Source organism: Triplophysa dalaica, chromosome 14, assembly GCF_015846415.1.
Source record: "Triplophysa dalaica isolate WHDGS20190420 chromosome 14, ASM1584641v1, whole genome shotgun sequence".
Lineage (NCBI taxonomy): Eukaryota > Metazoa > Chordata > Actinopteri > Cypriniformes > Nemacheilidae > Triplophysa > Triplophysa dalaica.
This window is the reverse complement of record NC_079555.1, coordinates 9,565,247-9,587,688: the sequence shown is the minus strand read 5'-3', so window position 1 is coordinate 9,587,688 and position 22,442 is coordinate 9,565,247. Positions and strand designations below refer to the sequence as shown.

Sequence of the window (22,442 nt, the reverse complement as noted above, 5' to 3'; positions counted from 1 at the left end):
TTGCCGGTGAGAGTTTGTCTTGGGCTTGTGGTAGGGGGCGGGCGCCATTTACACTTCTTATTTAGCCTTTTTCTGAAGTCTGAAATCCTAATGGTTAGTCTCCATTTTCAGCTCCGTGGCGGTACCCCCACCAGAGCCCTGTTCAGGATATCCACTGAGCCGTTTGTGTGTAAAAGGCCTTCCCTTTTCTTCGGCTCTTAACCACACAGGCTCGACTTCACAGGCCGGGCGACGGCCCGTGGACAGCACATGAAAAACTAAGGCGGCATAGCCTGTCCCTGCTAAGTCCTCGACTAATTAGCAAAAATGGTCTCTTTTCTACTATTTTTCCTCCCCCTTTTAAGCGTTTAGTCTCGGGGGGTATTGAGAAAGAGAAAAGAGAGAGAGAGAGGGAGAGACAGAGAGTGAGAGAATATAACAGAGTGAAAGCATAGATGCAGACGGTGTGTGTGAGAGAGAGAGAGAGAGAGAGAGAGAGAGAGAGAGGGAGGAGAGGTATCTGAGCTCTCAGCTGGGCTGTTTTGAAAACACACTTTTGAAATCCTCTCCCTTAATTCATGCCTTTTGTTTTTGGATCTTTTGTATTTGCCAGTTTGACCATATAACATCATACATCTGGTCTATAGCTTGTTTGGGGCTTTCTCACCCAGAGACCTATTGCCTCCTCCTGAGCTCAAATTCAAGTGATCGTGTAACATAAAAGCGTCTAAAGTGTGGGCTTAGAAACACAGTGCAGAGCTAGACACAGAATGTGGACTAAACTTAAAGCATTTCTCTACTTGTTTCTCTCTCTTTTTCTTGTCTGCTTGTTCCTCTTCTTTTTTGTTTCGCTTTTATTTAAATCCACATAGAAATATAATTAGTATTAATATTAATATTAATATTAGCAATATTTAGTAATTTATCTTTAAGGTTGTTTGTTTGCTAATTTACACTTCAAAAAGTGGACCAATGGTATTGATGACTCATGCTGCACAACACAGACTTTGATCCAATCAAATACATGTTTTGCACTAAAAGTCTGCTGAATACGAATAATAGCTGATTGTAGATTCTTATTGTTGCAGAAAGCATAAAAAAAGATAAAATAGGCCATAAAAATGGAAGGGGAGGAGCATGTGTAGAATTCTGGATATGATGGGTGTTCTGTTTCTGTTGAAATCTGTATATTAGGTCTTGCTGTGACCATAATACAACATTCATATTCATTGTAGTAGATGCGTTGAGGTGACAATTTGTTTTGCCTAAACCTGATGAAGCTAAATAGGTTAAGCTTACAGGTCCTCGCTTGTGCAAACCGTAAACGGAACATCAATTTGTCAGCATTATTTTCCCTACGGGTTAAGAGGGTCACGTCCAAATAAATGAAAATGCAAAATCAGTTCTTTCTTATCAATTGCAGGAAACTTCATGCGCAGCAAGAAAGCCGCTCAAGGGCTCTCAGAGGAAAAGCATTTGTTTGCCTTGTTTTGGCTGTTCACAAGTGAAAGGATATATTTTAAAGATCACCTTTTGTTTCGTACATTGACGCACCAGTTGCAAGGAAGTGGTACAGATATTGTAGTGATGAATGATTGCAGTTGTTATTATTCTGTAAAACCTAACACCATTGTTAACCTAAAAACATGTGTAACCTAATTTCATTGATCATGAAAGTGTCGTTGAGTGTTCTCGGCGTCATGTGTGAATGTCTCAAGGGGACTGTGGGAAACAGGGCAGGCCACTGTATGATGCTGTCTGTTTTGACTGCACACTTGAAGTTCCACTTCCTGTTGTATTAATGCTGTGTGTGGGATTAAAAGAGCTTGGTCTGTAATTTCAATTATAGAATGGAGAGTTGAAATACTCATGAGCAAAATGCAACAAGAGAGATTAGTGCGCTTATGAGTTTGTGAGTGATTGTGTTGGGATGTCTGTTTTCTTGGAAGGCATTCATTAATTTTCTGCTGTAATAAACCAGTATACACAATGTTAAGAACCAGACGCGTTGGTTTGAAGTTTAGAGTCCCATTATAATTACTATATATATATATAAATAACAGATGTAACTGATCATGTAGAGTCATAATAGTAAAACGTGCAATTTAAGTATGCTATAAGGGGTTTTAGAGGGTTATAATCTCTAATGTATGTATATAAAGGTTGCTTATTATTCATGTATATATGTGTGTGTATGTACAGTTTGTATATGTATATACACACAGTGTTTTTCTAAAGTATATATATGTCCGCATGCACACCCACATCCAGTTTTGTTTCTATATAGAAAATAGACAATTAATCGCAATTAATCTCATCCTGAATAAATGTTTGTGTTTATGCAATAATATGTCTGTACACATTTATTTAAGAATAAAATTGCATGTAGATGTTAATGTTTATATAAATATAATTTATATTATGCATAAACATTTAATCTTTTTTATATTTCATATTTTAAATATAGATTGTCATATGCACTACGCACAGACATATATTATGTAAACAAAAACTTATATCCTGGATATGATTGAGCGTGATTAATCGTTGAACAGCCCTATTATTTACCTATACTGTCATATACTGTGTATTTATATATATACTGTAGAACTGGTCCAGGCCTTAGAGTAGGTTATATATATATATATAACAAAGTAGCTTCCATTAGTGTATTAGCAAATCCATATGTACATGTAGGCCTCAACATTGTAGTCTGCTACAAGGAGCTAATCATACTGGGTGGGAACCAGCTCATTTCGAAGGGGATTTTACCAATCGCCTATTGGCGGCTTTACTCCAATGAGAAAAGAGGAAAGAAAGAAACAGAAAAGAAATGGACTAAGGAGGTTTCTCTCACAGCGAGCTGTCACCCACCGCACATAAAGGCCCTCATGATGGGCTGAGTTAAGCACCCCAATATTCACTCATTTGAAGGGTTTAGGCCACAATGGCAAGGCCTAAAACACCCATCACAGGCCTTTGGGACTGCAACTTTTTTTTAACACCCTTTCTCTTTTGCGTTCATCTCCCCCAGTGCATGAATAGCTTGCCAGCAGAGTAGAACAGCCCACCTTTTCTCATTAGTCTTAGCGAAGGGAATACCCTGTCTCTTCAATAGAAGTGCTGCTGGTTAAAATATCATTAGCCTGAATCCGGATTCAAAAACGCGCTGCCCAAGCTCAATTAGTGCACTGTGCAATGGAAGGTGCCACAAAGCATCCGCAGCCCATTATATCAGGACACAACTAAAATAAACCCTCACAGAGAAGTCTAAAAATGTCATCTTTGTATGTGATCCGCTTGTAATTTGCTCTCAAGCTATACAACGGATTGAACTGTTAAAGCCCAGGCCTTACAGTAGGGTTCATTTTATCTTTTCAGAATGAATTTTAATGATCTGTGATGAAGTCCCCGCACTTCAGGTTGTGTGTCTTGCATTCCGGACCGTGGCATTATCCGGAGATCAGCTCATGTGCGGGTCCGACTGATGTGAGAACATTTGAGAAGAGACTCAGATGCTTGGGCCTGAGGCCTATAAACCCTGAGCCTACACAAGCGGAGAACCCCATAAATCAATAGGGGAGAACAGCAGGGCCGAAACAAAGCCCCCCCCCCCACGCACACCTCCCTGACAGAAACGCAGACCCTGGAACACCGCCCAAAGAACTCACACACGCACACACATGTAAGCAGATACATACAGACATATACAGGCTCAGCGGACTGATACATATATCTACGAAATGCAAACTTCACGTCTCTCCTTCACACACAAGCATTCATATGCTCCCAACCTCAAAAAGGATCCCCTAGACAAGGATAGAGCAGAGAAAAAATGCTCTCCACCCCGGCAGAGGGGTTATAAATTAGGAGTTGTCAGTATTACAATGTATATTAATAGTCACACCTCTTTTTAATGAGTTTGGCATTGAGAGCTGAGAGGAAATACAAGTCATCATGTTGCAGCTCATGCACACCCCGATGAAAGAAGCTATAATAAATCTTGCGGAGCAGGGCTCACCATAAATATGTATCGCATAAGGCATCTGTTTTACATTCTGCATATAAATCAGCAAGAGTGCTGAATAGCAATGAATCAGGCTCCCGACGCTTGATTTGATAACAAATTGACTATGAACCTGGGAGGGGAGAATTTAAAGCTCCCCCCTCAACCGAGGAAGTAGTCAGAACGAACAGGTAGAAACCCCAGAGCCCGCCTCGGCCCGTCCCGCCCGCCCCCTGCCTGGGGATCAAAGGGAAGCCCTCGTGGAGGTGATGTCAGGGAAAGGGGAAATAAGAGAGCTCTGACCCAGGTTTCTTTATCATCTGTGAGCCGTCGGCTGGCACGCTTTGCTCCTGTTCCCTTAAGTCTGATTCCAGGAGAGTGCGCATCGGATTGTGTGTAATGGAGTGTTTGCCTGAGATATACAGCAGTCTACAGAGGGGGTGTCAGGATAGAAATGACATGCTTTTGTTATCGCAAACAAAACAAAACATGGATCATAGCACCTTTCATTCAGTAGGCTATATCAGATTGATATAATACATAGTTTACAATCCAAGACCCTGTCTGTTTATGCTATGTGATTCTTGGCTTTGTGAATAGAATAGAATAATTGTATTGTCGTTGTACATTGTATAGTGACATTTTAAAGGGGTAGTTCACCCAAACATTTAAATTCTTTCATCATTTAAAACAATATTAAAAAACTGTTCTGAGGCACCATTAACTACCATAGATTCCCCCCCCCCTACCATGGCAGTCTATAGTGCCCCAGATCAATTTGGCTACAAACATTCTTTCAAATATCTTTCTTTGTATTCAGCAGAAGAACAAAATGAACACATGTTTGGAATAATGTGAGGGTGAGTAAATAATGAAAGAACTATTAATCTCCCTTTAAAGTCTCTGTTTGCACAAATATGTACATTATATAATTGTAGGCACATATACACATTATACTCATAACAACAAATCTATAGAATTGTAGATTGTTGTCCGCATCAACATTTATACATTTTAAAATGTCCATTCCTTCCATAGATATACACAGAAATGTTAATGTTCTGTTCAGAAGGCAAACCTGTTTGAATATATAGAATCTATGATATAAATAGCATTATAGCACTAGTAAAAACACATCAACCAATACTGACCAATACAGTCTATCCATAGAAAGAATTCCTGTTCAGCTTTGTTGCTGTGCTGCTGTTCTTAACCAGGTCAGTTTTAACCCCCTTTTTTTTAGCTTATTGCCTTCGTGACGTGGTCAGTCAATTATATTATGAGGAAGCTGAATTCGAAGATGGTCATCTGCATCCCTTGTGACTAAATGTATGTGTACAGTAGATGATGCCTGTCTGATCTTACAAGTCACTGCAGGCAGCATCTCTCTTGTCACTTGTGTGGTCTTATCGTGAACTTTTTTGGGGGACATTTTATACTTCTGAATCAGAGGCTGTGATTCACTAAAAGTCAATTTTTGTTAAGTATTTATTGTAGTTTTTCATTGCAGTGTTATTGTTTGGTTTGGATGACAGATTAGGTTTAGTTCAAAGATGTAGCACAACTTGGAAGCCAGATTCCCTGTCTTTCATTACACAGCGTTAGGCATGTCGAGATCTGTCCTGGATAGATGGTATTAAGTCTTCTGACATGAGAACAATACGAGTAAAATCAGCTTGATTAGGTGGTTTAAACACAACTCAGAATACAAAGACTGGAATAATAAGACTGCTAGCTGTTTGTATGTATGAGGTCAGATTGAATAAAAACAACAGAATCTAGGGCTTTGCTCATTCAAAGGAGTAGTTGAGAGATCAGTACACTTACATGACATTCTGGCTCGACGCTTCCTTACCAGCACAATGTATGAGACAATGAATATATTGTGTCAGTGATTATGTAAGCAAGTATCTAAGGAGACTTGAAAAACTAAGCTTCAAGGGGAAATTTGGTTTCAGATTGAAAGTAGTGACTGTATTGTTATCGCTTGGATATTAGGTTGTCAATGTAGCTTCAAATACAACATACTGTACTGTACTAACATAGATGTAGTGTCACAAATAAACAAATAATTGAATTCAGTGATTTCTTTATAGACATTTGCTATTTACAGTCAATGATGATTGATCAGTTTTGCAAGAGTGTCAGGAGTGGTGTACAGTAAGTCATGTGATATCAACATGTCTGCCCCCATGAGTCTGCGTCTCATGTTATTGTACATGATTTTAACAATATTTTGAACAGTACTTTTTATGTTTTATGTTGTTATTAAGGGATTTTTTCAAGTTTGCGCAATAAAACTTGTTTCTTAAAGGTCCAGGTTATGACATTTAGCAACATCTAGTGGTGAGTTTGTGAATTGCACCCCTCCTACCTCCCTTTCGAAACACTGCAGTAGCCGACACAGGACAAAGATGTCATCATGTTTGCGCATCTTTGCAGAGGAAGACAATGTATTTAAGAAATGGACTCTGTAGAGCACTTTGTCTGTTTTTTAGATTAGATTAGATTCAACTTTATTGTCATTACACATATACAAGTACAGTGTAACGAAATGTAGTTTGGGTCTAACCAGAAGTGCAATTAGCAAGTGCAGGATATACAGTGTGAATAAATACAGAATACAATATTAGGAAAATACTATAGGCAACTGTTTAGGGCAACTGTAGAAATAACTTGGCAAATTCCATGTAAGGGGACCCGCGATGTATGTAGATAGAAATAGCTCATTCTAAGGTAATAAAAACATAACACTTCATTATGTAAGGTCTATATACACCTCTGAACACATAGTTATGCATATTATATTGCATTTCTGTCTATAGATCCTCCAAAAAATTACACACTGGACCTTTAAAGAAATAGTTCAACCCAAAAAAAGAACATTCTGTCATCATTTACTCACCCTCTTGTGACTTTCTTACTTCTGCAGAACACAATAGAAGATATTTTGAGGAAGGTTGGTAACCGAACAGTGTACATCTATTGTACAGACACAGAACCAATGCAAATTACTGGGTACCACCATTGTTCGGTTACTGACATTCTTCAAAATATCTTCTTATGAAAAGCAAGAAAGTCATACCGATTTGAAATGACAAGATAGTGAGTAAATGATGACAGAATTTTCATTTTTGGGTGATTTCTTTAAGCTCTCTGACATGATCGATGAAATAGAATAGACAGAATGTGGTTACAAAATCTCTCAATATTCTTTCGTTTTATTTCATGACATAAAACCCAATTATCAAGATTTTTTCATGATTCAGTTGCTAACTAGTTGCTAAAAGCGACTACTTTTTTTGGCAAATCTCTAAAAACGTAGATGCGTATTCATTCATTCGGATTTCATAATTACTTACAAGGGAACATCTTTTTAATAAAGTTTGAAAGAGCTGTCGAGGCTTGGTGTTGGTGACCTTGATATTGAGCGACTGTGTAATCTGTTAGATCATGTTAGCTTTTTACTTCTGGCGAGTATTGTGTTAATTTGCAAAGATTATCTTGAAAAAACGGGAAAATATCATAAACCTTTATTAATCACAGAGGTTATTTTTTTGCGATCTTCCAAAAGTCAATGGGAAAAATGCAGAAGGGACCACTGCAGTGCAAAGTTCCGGGTTGGCGTCATCTCTGTGTCTCCGTATAGCAGTGGTTCTCAACTGGTTTGGCCATGGGACCCACATTTTCCCATGGTCATCAAGCCATGGCCCACTTTTTAGGACATATGACATCATATGTTGTTCGTCCAAAAAGATCAAGTGACTAGTACTTAAATACTAACACAAATGTATGCCTGATACTGATGAATGAACAGCTTTTAAATGAAGGTTGAGGTTTTTTAGTAGCAGTCCCAAACTAGTTTTTTAAGAAAATTGTTTATTTGAGCCACCACCGTAATATAAACATATACAAAAGTTATAACAAACATATAACAAACTTAACATTTGCTTCACACGTTGCATGCCATGCTTTTAGTTTCTTTCGCGCTTCAGTCAAAGACTTTCTGCATTTGCTTGAGTATAGCACTGTGTAACATCTGACAGGGCAGTCACACGATAGTTTGTTTTTCTGAGGTTAAATACTTTTTATTTTGTAACAAGTTAAGAAAATAACGATAGAATAATGACACTGACTTTCAGCTTGACAACATCTCCCCTAAACGCAGATATTGAATTGGTACAGCAAAGGCTCACTCGCTCTCAGGCATCTGCCAACAGCTTTCACGCACGTCCTTCAAAATAAAAGTCATGCATCAGATGAACATTTAGAATTACCTTTTTTTTTATGTAGTTTCTTTGAACGGTCTTGCGACCAACCAGTTGACAAAAAACCCTGCCGAACACTAATTGGATAGTAACTATGATTTATTTATGATAAAACACAGCCATAACCGAGATCTGCATCACTTTCCATCACCTGTAGCTGTATCTTTTTTGTTGCTTAGCAACATTCTGTAACTGTTTACATACCAGGCACTGTTTACAAGTGATCATAAACAAGAGCACAGCAGTGTATTATTTAAAGAAATGAATAAACCTTCATGGCGTGATGTAAAGACATCACATCAATCTTTAATGCTTGATTCCAAAGACATAATTGAAGTCAACATTTGTATGCAACTCCACACAGCCTCTAATACATAAAATCTCACATGTTCAATTCTTGCAAACTCAGCGTTGTAGCTTAAAAACACATTTTTACAGAAACTCTGATATACCTCTCTGAAGATGCGTTTTGGCATTGTGAATATCTGCACAGATGATTGGTAAAGCCTCCGAGATAGCGAGCATGTGCATATATGGAAGATAATAGGAAATCCCGAGCTTATGCTGCAGGGTGGGCCTGAAGTACAGTGAAGCCATTGTTTTTTTCACAGTATGTGTGTTCTGTGAGAGTGTGCGCTCGTGTGTGTGTACGTGTGAGAAGATGGGAAAGAGGAAAACAGGCTGCGATAGAGCTGTAGGAAGATTATTGTGAGAAGAAGGGGGGAAATAATCATCAGAGGAAGCCCAAATGGGATCTATCTCCTCAAACATACAAATGATCTTGTGTTAACAGCTGGGCTCCAACATCTGTCTGCAGAGTCACATGCCCGGAGAGCAGATGCTTCTGCTGCCTGGGCTGTTTGTTATTGTGCTTTGTGTTGCCCTTGGGCTGGGCAGAGGAAGGTGGGCCCTTTTTGTAACATGTTGTATGGCTGCGGGGCTCAGACTGTACATGTGAGACAGACACAGCAATCAAGTTATGATCAAACGTCGTTTGACTCGGAGCCTTTAGCCTTTCACTGTTACGCTGTACGAATTATCGGATTTCTGTATTTTTCGTGCTCGGTATCTCATGTGTTCTCATATTCAAGGCTGAGTCAGTACTTTTTGTCTATTTTAGTCAACGTTAATGCGATTTGAGATGAACTTGCAAGAGCAACAGCCCAAGTGAAACCCCCCCCACCGCACTTCTAATGAAAATAATGCATGTAGGTGGAAGATATCGGCTGGCGACAGCTGTAAGACAATTCGGCAAGTGTCAGGGTGTGAATTTCACAGCCTACCTTCTTATATGTCACTGTAAAATGTAATGATATGAAGTGGGCCGCAAAAATACCTCCCCTGATAAATGGCGAGGCTAAAAGTCGACACACATAAAGCCGCCTTATAATCAGATAATAAACATCTTTCTCATCAAGCCAGGCAAAACAAAATCATTAGGCAGGGGACTGCAATTTACTTTCCCTGACCCTGTATCGATTACGCAACGGCTTCTACACAAATATCAAAGTAATTATTGATTGCCGAAGGAAAAGAGAAAACATAACAGCTGGATCCATAATAGCCGAGTGTGAGAGAGAGCTTGAACGTGTGGAAAGAATAACAGGGGCAGAAATATGATACTGGTGCTGTGGTTGAGAGCATCACAATTGGAGCAGCACTGGGACATGATTAGATATATTAATTACCCAAGCTGGCCCTAAAGTGGGTTTGGACACGGAGCCTCAGTGGGAAAGGAACTGGGAGGAAGTTTAGCGGCAAAAAACATCAGACGCTGTCGAGTCCTTCGAGGGAATCTTCCCACAGCCCCTCTCTCGTTCCTCTGGTTGTTGTTTTTTTTAGACGTTCCTCATGCTGAACGGGCCCGAGGGTTCTCGTCTGGATGGTGGGGTTCGTGTCTTTTGTTGATCGGGATCAGCTTCTCAGTTAAAAGGTGAATTAAAGGGCTCCATAACACGAGAGTACTAGAGAAAACACAGATTTTATTGTCAGGCACACTAACATGTCAAAAGGATTTTAAATGTCTGTTTGGATTGGAGACGTTTGTGGAATAATATAGTGGCTTTATTTTAAACTCATATTGTCTTGCTGTTTTTTTATTTTATTTCGTGGCATTATCAGAAAGTTATCATGTTGTTCAGAGACATTAGAAACACAAAATTAAGGATAGTGTATCATGTTGCTGCGCGAATTGGCGGTTTAGTCTATGAAATGTCTTTTCTTCACCAGGATAAACTGAGGTTCTGACGCTGGATATGTGCAGTGGTTTTAATTTACCTGCTGTTTTATTGGTCACTCTCATTGTGTTTCTGACCACAAACTACTTCAGGCTTCAGGAATGTTCATATTAACCAGTACATTTTTTAATATAAACCATTACCTTTTTTTTTGGCACTCCCTGTGAACAATAGGTGGCCTATTACAGTAACCGGCCTATGTATATAACTCCATAAAATAATCTACTCTCTGTACCGTACAGTATATGGCCTCTAGCTGACAGACAACACATAAGTAACCCACATGTTTTAACTTACATTCATCGCTTGCCTAAACTATGAAAAAATAAAATCTTATATACTATTTTAAGTTAAAGTGGTATTTTACAAGAGCTAAAAAAAACTATATAGCATCATTTATTTAACTTTATAATTTTTTAAAATTGTATTCTCTGGTTAGCCTTGTCTTTTTAGGGTTTTTAGAAAATTGGTCGCGAATAGTCGTTTACAGAATAAAGGTTTTTGTTTACATAATTTATATGAGTGTACTGTGTTTAATAATTATGCATATATAAATACACATGTGTGTGTATAATTTTATGTAGAAAAATATGTAGATATTAAATATTTATATATAATATAAATGATATATAAATATAAAATGTAAATACAGATTTTTTAAATATATACATGCATTTGTGTGTTAGTAATATATTATGTAAACAAAACATTTTCTCAGCAAACGATTATTCGCAACTAATAGTTATGCAGCCCTACTATACTTCATTTATTTTAACACAATATTTTGTGCAAATATTTGCCTTCTATCTTTTTGATGTTAAGGTTTTCTGCTCATTTTCTATTACTCTTAGTTTACAAAATAAATGAGAAACACAATTGCTCGTATGTACCGTCTAAAAAAAACTAAATCAATATTGCAGCATGTTTATTAGCTTGCTAATGTTAACACTAGTGTGAAAACAATGTTCGTTGCATCAGCACAGTAACTTATCAAGGTGAATGCTCACAGGACATTCTCAGATTGAACTTTGTTGAAAAACAAATAACAGGAGCGACAGTACAGCGGGAATATAGGAGCTAAGGAAGGAGAGCACTGACTCGGGGAGGAGTTTTTCAAGCAACTTGATTCACACCTGCACTCTCTCCGTGGCAGCACGTTGGGCTGGGGTCGTCTGTTGCACGGCAGGAGGATTTGGGGATGATTAATTGCGCTGTCTGCTGAATGGAGCTCTCGAAACAGCGGGATTCTCTGCATATGTAAATACAAGCAGTCTCAGCACAGCACCAAGGAGCAGGATTAACAAAACGACTCTGCTCCCAGATTCCGACCAATTCACCAATCTTTTCTATTAGCACTGACAACCCACAGGCGTGTGAGAAATCCCACAGCCCTTTCATCTTCCCAAATAAAAAACACATTAAATATTAGGCAGCTCTTGTCGTGCACAGTGGAGCAGCCTGAGAAATGTAAACCCACAGCTTAGCACCATTTCTGCACAATTGCTACCTTGTAATGAGAGTATAACATCACTTAACACAAACCAAACATAAGAGTTGTAAAACCTGCAGTATTTCGCTTCAGTGGTCTTTGCTAAAACAAGCAACTGAGACTGAGTATGCTACGACCCTGGCGTAAATGTAGTCATCTTGTTCACCCAGGTTGGACCTGGGATGCAAAATAATCAAATAAAACTAGCGAAGGAAACACTTGAGAAATTGAGCATGAATAGGAATATTTCAGTATTGCATTGTTTTGGTAAAAAGTATTGATAGTCTCACGCATAACATAACGTACTTCAATTTTTCATTCGAGTTTTGGAGAAAAGAAGAAAGTTTTAAAATCTGTTAAACACACTGTAGCATCACATCAACTCAAACTTAATTATTTTTACTGGACCGAAATCCAAACGTACTAAAAATATAACCGAGCAAAGCACCGAGGTCCAGCACAGATAAGAATAACAACTGAGTGAAATATCACAATATATCACAGTTTAAAATATTTATACACAGCATAAGGATATTATAGTAACATGACCCAGTTATTGACATAATACTGTATCGTATTGCCAGGTCTCTGCTAATTCCCACAACTACAATGACTCTTAAAGATAGCCAGTAAAATTCTCCCTCTCTTCTTCGTCAAATAAATAAGGCTGCTAAAATATTTCTACTGTTATTAATTATTCTACACTATTCACTGAATTTAGGGCACTTTAGGGACATTTTGAAATGGTTATAAATCCTAATTTAGAAATCATTATCGCACCTTTGTTTTACGTTTTAGAGGGAGAATACGCGATTATGGATTGTTATTCACAATTTTAATTAGCACTGTAAATTATGAACGGAGAATACCATGGAGTTGCAGTCAATAAATTAATCTTAACTGCTCCTGGTCTCCTCTTAACCCGCTCTTTGTTTACAGAAACTCCAGCTCTTCTTTAAGTATGAATTAAGGGGTTTCTATATTCCCATAATAGCCCATTCATTTCTCCTCGATTTATCCCCAGGGTGCACATCACCCTAGGAATTATTCATTTTGGCCAAATGTCACAAAAATATAGTTAATCTATATGCAATATATTAAGGAGATACATCTTGAGATTTCTCTTGCATTGCAGGAAGCATGTATTGTGTATATGTGTAAGAGAGAGAAAGGGAGGGTGAGATTCACCATAAATTACGAGTGCACATTTTGCTTTTCATGGTATTGATTGTACATGGAGGGGATAGTTTAGATTGGAAGTTTATTCTTCTTTTTTTGGTCACTGGATCCCAGGGATGTTATAAATTCCGGGCCACTTTCATCAGAGGAATATACTTTTCGCCTTCATGGTGACCTTTAGAAATCCCTCTGAAACGCCAGACACCCCCAGAAGTCAGAGATATCACATTATCACATTTTCGTTTTTTTGGTGAGCTTTTATTCTTTTCCTTTTCTACTAGAATCCATACTTCTTTATGGCATTTAGAAAGGTCAGACATGTGTTGAACATCCAAGTTGTTAATGTTTGCAAAACTTCTTCTCATTGATAGAAGGGAATATGGCTGGATTGTGTCTTTGAACACAGTCAGTCAGTTTGTTGTGAATAGCAAGCAATACGCAGTCACACACATTGTCCCGTAAAAATAATTTGTCCACTATGATGTTCAATGTGTAAATTATAAATCTTTTTTGAAAATAACTAAAGGCTTCCAAAGATTAACAAGATTATTAAGATGTAGAAGGATTAGAAGATAAATTGGCTGAATATTTGTGCGTTTTGAATGCGATTGTATGTTAAGGGTGAAGTAATTGGCTGCTTTGGAGTTGAACTGGACATATTGAACTTCATTTCCTCCGGAAGCCTAGTGACTCCCAGCTGATCTGTCCGCCAGAAGCGGAGCAGCATGCAGTGGGAGGGTCATGAATTACTGTACGCCACAGATACATTTAATTTTCTTTATGGTAACAATTATCCTCACCCCAAAATTCACCCTGTTCTCCAGAGGTCAACAACCCATATGTGCAGCCTTTGTTCTGGCTCGGCTGAACTGTACTTTACCCCACACACAGGTCTGCTGCATAGCTGTGTGAATTGTGCTAACATGCATGAAAATATATTTCTCATCATATATTTTTACAATTGTTCATCAGTTGAACCATAGTTGGAGCGTAGTAAAATAGCAGCAGACACTTGCCAGTTTTTACATAAAACATCAGTAATAATATTAACAAAAATATGTGAATATACTATATTAATAATAATAGACTGGAATATATTATTTGATCAACTCTTTAGGTATTGTTGGATTTAGGACCATTAATTGAGGAATAGTATTGTATTATCAGAAAAACATAATGCATATAAGACACTAATTAATAGGAGGTTATTTAGAAATAACCTAATAATGTGGATGTACTTGAACTGATATATTAAAAATAACAGGATCTTTGTTAAAGGTCCAATGTGTACTTTTTTGGAGAGAAAACGCGACTGCATCTTATTCCTGTGTCAGCCACCGTAGTGCTTCAAAAGGGAGGGGGGGCAGAGTGAGCCGTTGGTTGCAACCACTAGATGTTGCTAAATTACATACACTAGACCTTTAAAGACTATTTTGTTTACCTGTGGTTTATTATAGTGTAACTAGGTTTTATGTAGATTAATCAGTATTTTGTACTGTATATTATCAGTCCATGATGGTTTCTAAAACAAGCATTTTTGTAACATAAAAAGGATAAAGTTGAAATAGGATCTTTCCTGACACAGTTTCTATAAGACTAAATGAAGCAGCCTTACAAAATTAGGTTATGAAATCATACTGATCCTAATATACACTCTATAAAGGAAATATTGTGTTGAAGATTTAACTCTAAGAAGCAAACACAATATAAACAGCAGGTACGTGTGTGGCACGCATGCTGGGAGCTTAATTAGTTTAGTTCGGCATTCATCTTGAAGAAAACCATGGTTCTTTTGATGCACCGAAAAAAGGCACACACATGCACACACACCTCCTCTCTGTGTTGTTAAATCACTGCTTCACCGTAATTTGACAGTTTAGTATTAATTAGTGAAACACCCCATATAGTTTAACACACTATTATTGATGACCAACCTCACTTAACTCGCCCTCCCTGTGCAAACCCCAGTTAGTTAGCCGCTCTCTGGAGTATCTCCTACTTTAGCAGACTGCCACTAAATGCATTATATTCTCACGGCTCCATCTCTCATACACCCTCCTCGCCCTGGGAGTCTGAACCAAATGCATAATTTAAAAAGTCCTTAATCTGCGATGGCATTCCCATTTGGTCGCCAGCAGACTGCACTTTATGATGTCAGCTTTCTTCCACAAAGGTCAATAGCAGTTTTCTCTAGCCTTTCTCTCCCTCCCTCGTTTTCTCTCTCTCTCTCTCTCTCTCTCTCTCTGAGGTCTGGTGTAATGCGCTTTATGGGCTAGAGTCCTGACACCTGGTGACATGATAACCTTCCCTCTGCTCCAGTCTCGGCTTTTTGCCGCTTTCTTGTCACTGTGCTTTCAGATGTTGAAGCCGGGTCATTATACACCATACGCATACACCGTTCTGTCATTATAGACACACAAAACCCTTTTTAGCGTCAAGAAGTGGTGTTGCCTTTTCGTGTGTTTTATGAAGTCGTGAGCAATTTACCACTGTAATTTATTTGATGGAAAAATCCTTGGCTGTATCCAAGATAAACGTGAAGAGAATTTAAGCTGTTTGTAAGTGGAAATGTCTAAACACTGTGGAGAGGGATTCGCTAAGAATGAATTGCACCCATTTATAGCGTTGTTTATTTTGACACTGGCTGCGTTTAAAAGCTTGCCATTGTGTTGGTATTTCATGTAAAAAGTGGAACTGTTTAGTTTTTTATTGTCTGCACAATGGAAGACTGTGGCACTTTAGAAATTATTATTTTTGCAGTAGGTACATTTGGTGATGCAAAGTACACAACAGCTAAATTCGATTAATAATAAATAAAAATCAGTTATTGAGTACTTAAACAATCAATGTTTAAAGCCGTCTTACCTTAACTCAATTCACAATGGTCAGATTATTATAATGATTTCTAAATTGAGCTATTAGATATTAAAATGTTTTTCAATGTCATTCAAACAAAGATGGCGATATTGAGGATTTAAAAGAGTAGTTCACCTAAAACTTAATCTCCATTACTAACCATCCCAACCAGTATGATTTTCTTTCGTCTGCAGAACACAAAAGATAGTTTGAAGAATGTTGGTCAAACAACATTGGCCCCCATTGACTTCCATTGAACGGACACAAAACCTTAGAGTTACGACTCAAGATATCATCTTTTGTGAATTTTTGAGTTAACTATAGCTATGAAATACGTTCCAATAGCCGGGTTCAATTTTTTTTTAAATTTTTTTTAGAGAGTGTGTGTGTGTGGGAAGTCCAGATACCACAGATGTTAGCTTCACCTTATACCTTACAGTGGCTTCCAGGTTAGCTTTCATCCACCCCACCAAACCCACCTACACTTAGCCATAAATCTGAAGCTCAGGGCCCTGAGAGAGCAAGACATTGGGCTCCACTGAAAGGACATCAGATGACACCCAAACTCCATCACTGAGAGAATAAAACAGACATCAGCTCGCAACAAGCCGGTGATAAAGGGTTCCCGGGCACGGACGAAAATTAAGACTCTGTAACAAGGTCCCGGGCTCCCAGCCTGACAACCATTTTCCTCTGTATTTATCATCCCTCCATGCCATTGGCTATTACGTGTGAACCTGCTGTCGTGCGGCAGACCTGGAATTTATGGACGCTCCATTATTAGGGGATTGTGGGTAGAGGGGGAGGAAGGAAAGGGGCGCAGTTCTATGGTTTTCTGAGGATGTTACGATTGCCTCTTAGATTATGCCACTTGACAGGTTTGTCATCCCTGTGCACTGATGTGCTCTGCAGAGTGCTCTGATATCATTAGCTTCATTGCTCTTAATGTGTCTGCTCCCCTCCGTAGCAAGACAGGTCATATATTGTGCAAATAGGTGGACAGCAGCTGAGAGCTGCGAATTACAGAAGGGAAGAAAATGCCGGGTGGTTTATTTTTGCCCATTTCAGTGGGACGTTAACTATTATTGCAAGAACTATTCAGAGGTCATGAAAAAGTTATGACAGTATCATAATTTGGTATAGTGCAACTACACCAGTAAATTAAGCAAAAATAATGCAACGCAACAATTGTTATAGCATAAGAGCATGAGATGCTTTTCCATAACCTTGTATTTTAGTATTAACATATGAGAAACACAAAATAATCCATGTCCCTCTTGATTTTAATCTGTTTTTATGGGTAACTGCCTTGACATTTTGCCAGTATCAGAGAGGAGTGTCTGAGCAGACGCTTGTCAAAACGAAGTCTGTGACCTTCAGATACTTTATATTTTCACATTAGCATCAGACAACACTGTATTTCCAGCACTGGCACAGCCGCAAAGCTAAGTGCTAATGGCATATTGCAAAGCCTGTGCAAACACATATTGACCCAGTTAACAGCTGTATGCTACAAGGGAAGATAGCAATTAATCAAACCAAAGACTAGCACTGTGCGAAGGCTAACTTTAAGCACCATATTCCCTATTCAAAGTAGTTTGAAAAAAAATACATATGTTATAATAAAAATATTGTAATTTACTATTTAATAGTATTACTAATTATTATTATTATCATGCATATATAATATCACTAATCATATTTTTTTAATAAATAATAATATAATAACAACAACATTAAAATATAATACTAATACTAAAACAATAATTCATAATAATTCCCAGAATTATTCCAAATTAACATATTTTTTTTGTTATTAATATAATAATAGAGTAACACTTTACTTATATGTATAATGCATTATAAAAGTAGTTATAATGTATTTATTATGCTTTGTAATGCACCTTAAAATGCATTGCAATGTCTTATGTAACTATAGAGTTAATACATTGTGACGCTTATCATTTCATTGTTGCGATTGGCATTTTTAATTTGGTTATAATTCTTTACAACAACATCGAATGTATTGCAGCACACATTATAAACAATTCTAATGCATCATACCATTTAATATCAGTTTATAATGCACTGTAAGGCTTTAACTAAAGTGTTACCAAGAACAGATTTCTTTCACTTTTCATATGAAGATTTTTGTCTCCACAAAGCACTGTTTTGATTTCCTACTGACAGTAGGAGGAGTTAAGAGAGTGGCGGGTGGACAGGGATGATTTGTGAAATCGGGACAGGCGGTCAAAAGCCTTGAAATGCAGAGCTGCATGAAATGGGTCAAGCACTGGTTACATAATGAGCCATGCTTAATAAGAGGCCAACGTAACCCCACAGTCAAAGCAGCAGACAAAAATAAAAGCACATACTGCTCTAATTTCATATTCCTACCATTCTTATATTTGATTTAAAAACAGTGTGATCTGAATTTTGAATAGGATCAAAGATGTTAGACTTCCCTTGATCACAAAACCAGGATGTATTTAACTAATTGCACATGGCTAGTTGGAAAAGAACAGGCTTATCTGTACATAATTGAATATCAATTCATAATTTGTGCCGTTCCAGGTTTCCTTTTGGCCTGCGCTAACCAGCCTGAGACTCACCCATCCGGGTCTCTCTCTCTCCCGGCTGATTCCACTGGCAAGGTCCTTTAGACCTAATGGAAAGAGCAAGATAAGGATCCGCTGAGACCAGGAGAACGGCCGTCCAGATTGTGGCGAGGGAAATTAAACCAATTGAGGAAGTTGCTATTTTTCAGGGACCAACGTGAGTTATTGGGCCAAGACAGGGGGTGTATATTTTTGTTCGGATGGAGAAGGGAGTTGAAACGAGCGAATATTGCTGAAAGAGCGCCGCTCGCATTCAGGCCCAGACAAAAGCTGGAAATGAAATAACTTCCTTTCCTGAGGAAAACACTGCAGCCCCTGACAGAATAATAGCATCGCTGGAGAAAAAGAGAGGCCGACAACGCTCGCTTACAAACACAGGAAACTGTCCGGCTGCCTGCTCAAGCAGTTAAAAGCACCCGGACACACACACGCACACTCACACACATACACACACAAACACACGAACACACACACAAGTACAGATATTAATGCCACACAAAAAGGCCTCTCACACTATCTTGCATAGAGACACATGGAAAAGTGACAGTAAGAGAAGCCGGCTATAAGTCCTTGGAATAGTGGTACATTTACCTTTGACTCAATGATAAACAATCCATCTCTGACCTTCATAAATATTCACAGCCCTCCCTGGACAAACTCGAAAGTCCTTTTACCATTATCTATTGTAAACCTCTCGTTTACTATATAATTTAATTTCGAAGGAGGAGTTTTCATGCTTGGCAGATTAATAAACCCTTCATAACAACATTTATACCTATATACATACATAATCAAATCTTTAAGGGTGAATTATATCGTTTTTTTTAATACTGTCATGCTCATACTATTTAAAATCAAAAGGCTCATTATTTAGAGCATTACCTTGTTGTTCTAAAGTAGCTTTCCATTACATTTTTGAGTACCTTTTTTCTTTATTACACAAAAAATGCATTAAAAGCACTGTGAAAGCATCGAGCCTGTTCCTTATAGGCTCCTTACATTTAAATAATGTATCGAGCCATGTTTGACTTACGAACTTAAAATGAACTGTAAAAAGGCTATCAATCCCATCCCAAGATTTGAATTAGATATTTTTGCAATGAATCAAAGTATAATAAAAGTCTGACAATACATATATATATATAACATATTATATAACAAAAAAGTGCAAATTTTTGGAGTAAAGAGTCTTATTATTTTTATTATTATTAGTGTTATAGGGTTAGTAGTTTTTAAACTACTTAGAATACCACAATAAAATGATGGAAAAATGATCTTGTAACCCTTTACATGAATTGTATTTTCATTTGCTCCAATTGGAGCAAAAAGATTATATTTTGACATTTCATTTCTGTAGACCTTTATTCTTTAACCTCTCCGACCTCAACTGGGCCCTAGACCTCTTTAGTCAGGTCCCTATTAGGCAAATAAGGCCTGATAAATCTTTGGCACATCTTTAATGAGGACTCCTGAGCCGAGTGATGTTAATTAAGAGAGGTTAACCAAGATGTGAGTCACTCTCTCCTCTCATATTTCACCAAGCTAATTTCTCCTCATCACTCTGGCCTTGATGATGTAATGCATTTATCTAGCCAAGATCACGCTCTGTATCTCCTGTCCCGTTACTTTAGAGAAAACGTGCAGATCCATCTTTTACTTCTGAGTAGTGCGCAAAACACTTCAGTTGGCGAAGTTGAAAATGATTCAATAATAAGACATTTCATCCTCTTTTCTTGTTTGGTCATGATGCCTAGCTCCAGTACAGTGATGTTTTCCTAGTCTTTACGTGCTGTGTGTAGTTTTCTTGATGATTTTTTTGACAGAAATGCAACATAATATTCATAACTATGTCTTCAGATGTGTATAAAGACCTAACATAACGAAGCATTATGTTTTTATTACCTTAGATTGAGCAAGTTCTATCTACATTCACAGCGGGTCCCCATCCATGGACTTCGCCATGCTACTTCTACAGTAGCCCTAAACGGACAAACTTCTCTACAGAGGGCATTTCGCAAATATGGTATCTCCTTCGGAAAAGAAAGGAAAACATGAACACAACATAGTTCTGTATCAGCCACCGTAGTGCTAAAAAAGGAAGGGGTGAAGTGAGCCGTTGATCTCACCACTAGATGCTGCAAAATTTGATACACTGGACATTTAAGGTAGTAGAAGACGTCCACATTAATCGCCACATCATGCAGTTGTTAGAGACTAGCCAAACACTGAGTGCGTTTGATGCACAGTCTTACCCCGATTAGGCTTAAGAAGCAGATAACTTGTAAGGTCATGTAAATGCGTAAAACGTTTTTCTCTCATTTTTTCTTTATGTGCACATGTCTGACGCCGCAATGGTACAATTCCCAAACGGACGTAACAGTAAAATAATGTATAAAAGTCTGCTCTCGAATCATGCAGTTAATATAGAAATGGCAAAATTAAATACTATTGTTGTATGTGCAGGTACTGCGGACATGAGAAGAGATATAAAAACACAGCTTCTGTTTTCCCGCTGCCTTTTTTTTATTACTAGTCGGACTATCGATGGTGAGGTCACTGCATGTAAGAAACCTGACAAGTCTCAAATTTCCATCTAAATGCGGTTTGCATAGCCCGTTCATCGATATGTAAACACGTAAAAAACTTTTTATATAACCGTTTATTTTGTTATATTGATACAGTATGCATGTAACCACGTGAAAATGATAAGATGATTTTTTATAGATATCATTTTATTTTGTGCATGTAAACGTACTCACTTTAGTGTTTGTCTGTGTGTGTTTTTACATTACAAGTGTTGCTATCCAACAACAATGCAGCTGTGTGTGTGTGAGTGAGGATAACAGTTTTAAGATTAGGCATCGGTCTGTGTGTGTGTCAGTGTGAGTCATGTAAGTGCTTTCTTTAAGCAGTCTTAAAAGCTGTTTTCAATCAAGCAAATGATTCCTCTTTTGCAATATGTTAATGCAGGACTGATTTATCCGTGTTGTAAAAGTTAATTACCATATGTTTGTGACTCCTGTAAGATGATGTATTTAATGTTTATAACTGGGATTATTAAAATGTCCTGACTGCTGATTACAGGAGACTCGATTCCCGAGACTACAGCTCATTATGTCTTTCTATCATATATTTGAGTTCTGAACTGGACAACCAATAAAACTAACCATGAATCAAATTAAATAGGGGAATTCTTTCTTTTAGCTATTTAATAGGCCTGTTTCCGTAAGGCTGACATAGTGGCATATTTCAACTATATTTCTTGATGGTAAAAGCAAATTTGGGTCATTTGTAGAGAAATGTTGAGAAAACCACATTAATTCTTTCATGTTTCACCGTGAGAAAGACCCTGGGGGTAATTTTAGCTTCACTATCTTACTACATGCCTGTTTATTCTTTATGGCAGGTTTGTGCGGAGAGCTTTAGTTGCAGCTCTGTTTATGGACGCAAAGGTTGATTCCTGACCTGTGTGGGTTATCGTCTTCACATAGCCAGTTTCCCCCTTTCCAGCGAATCAATTGTCTGGTAATCTTCTACCTCAGCTTTCAATTGTGAGAAAAAGTATCCATTACAATATACCCAGTTTAATCACTTGACCCAATGGTCCTCTCTCTGGTAAGAAGAAAAGAAAGGTTAGAAGACAGAGGAGCCATTCTAATATGAAGGAAGGTTGACGCATTTAACTTCGAAAACTTGGCTTTCATGAATTGCTTTAGGATGCATGTCTCCAGAGGCCGTCTATGATTTTGTGGGAACAAACTATGCAGCTATATCAATGCCTTTTAATGTAAAACAAAACACAGTTGCATC

The 22,442-nt window shown here is 37.9% G+C and overlaps 1 long non-coding RNA gene across 1 annotated transcript; it reads left to right on the top strand.

Annotated features, from left to right (window-relative positions):
* Positions 1–9,998: 9,998 nt before the first annotated feature.
* LOC130435190 (uncharacterized) lies at positions 9,999–21,641 on the top strand. Its single transcript, XR_008908785.1, has 3 exons — positions 9,999–10,186; positions 18,589–18,789; positions 20,540–21,641. It is a non-coding gene; the product is annotated as an uncharacterized LOC130435190 (long non-coding RNA).
* Positions 21,642–22,442: the final 801 nt, after the last annotated feature.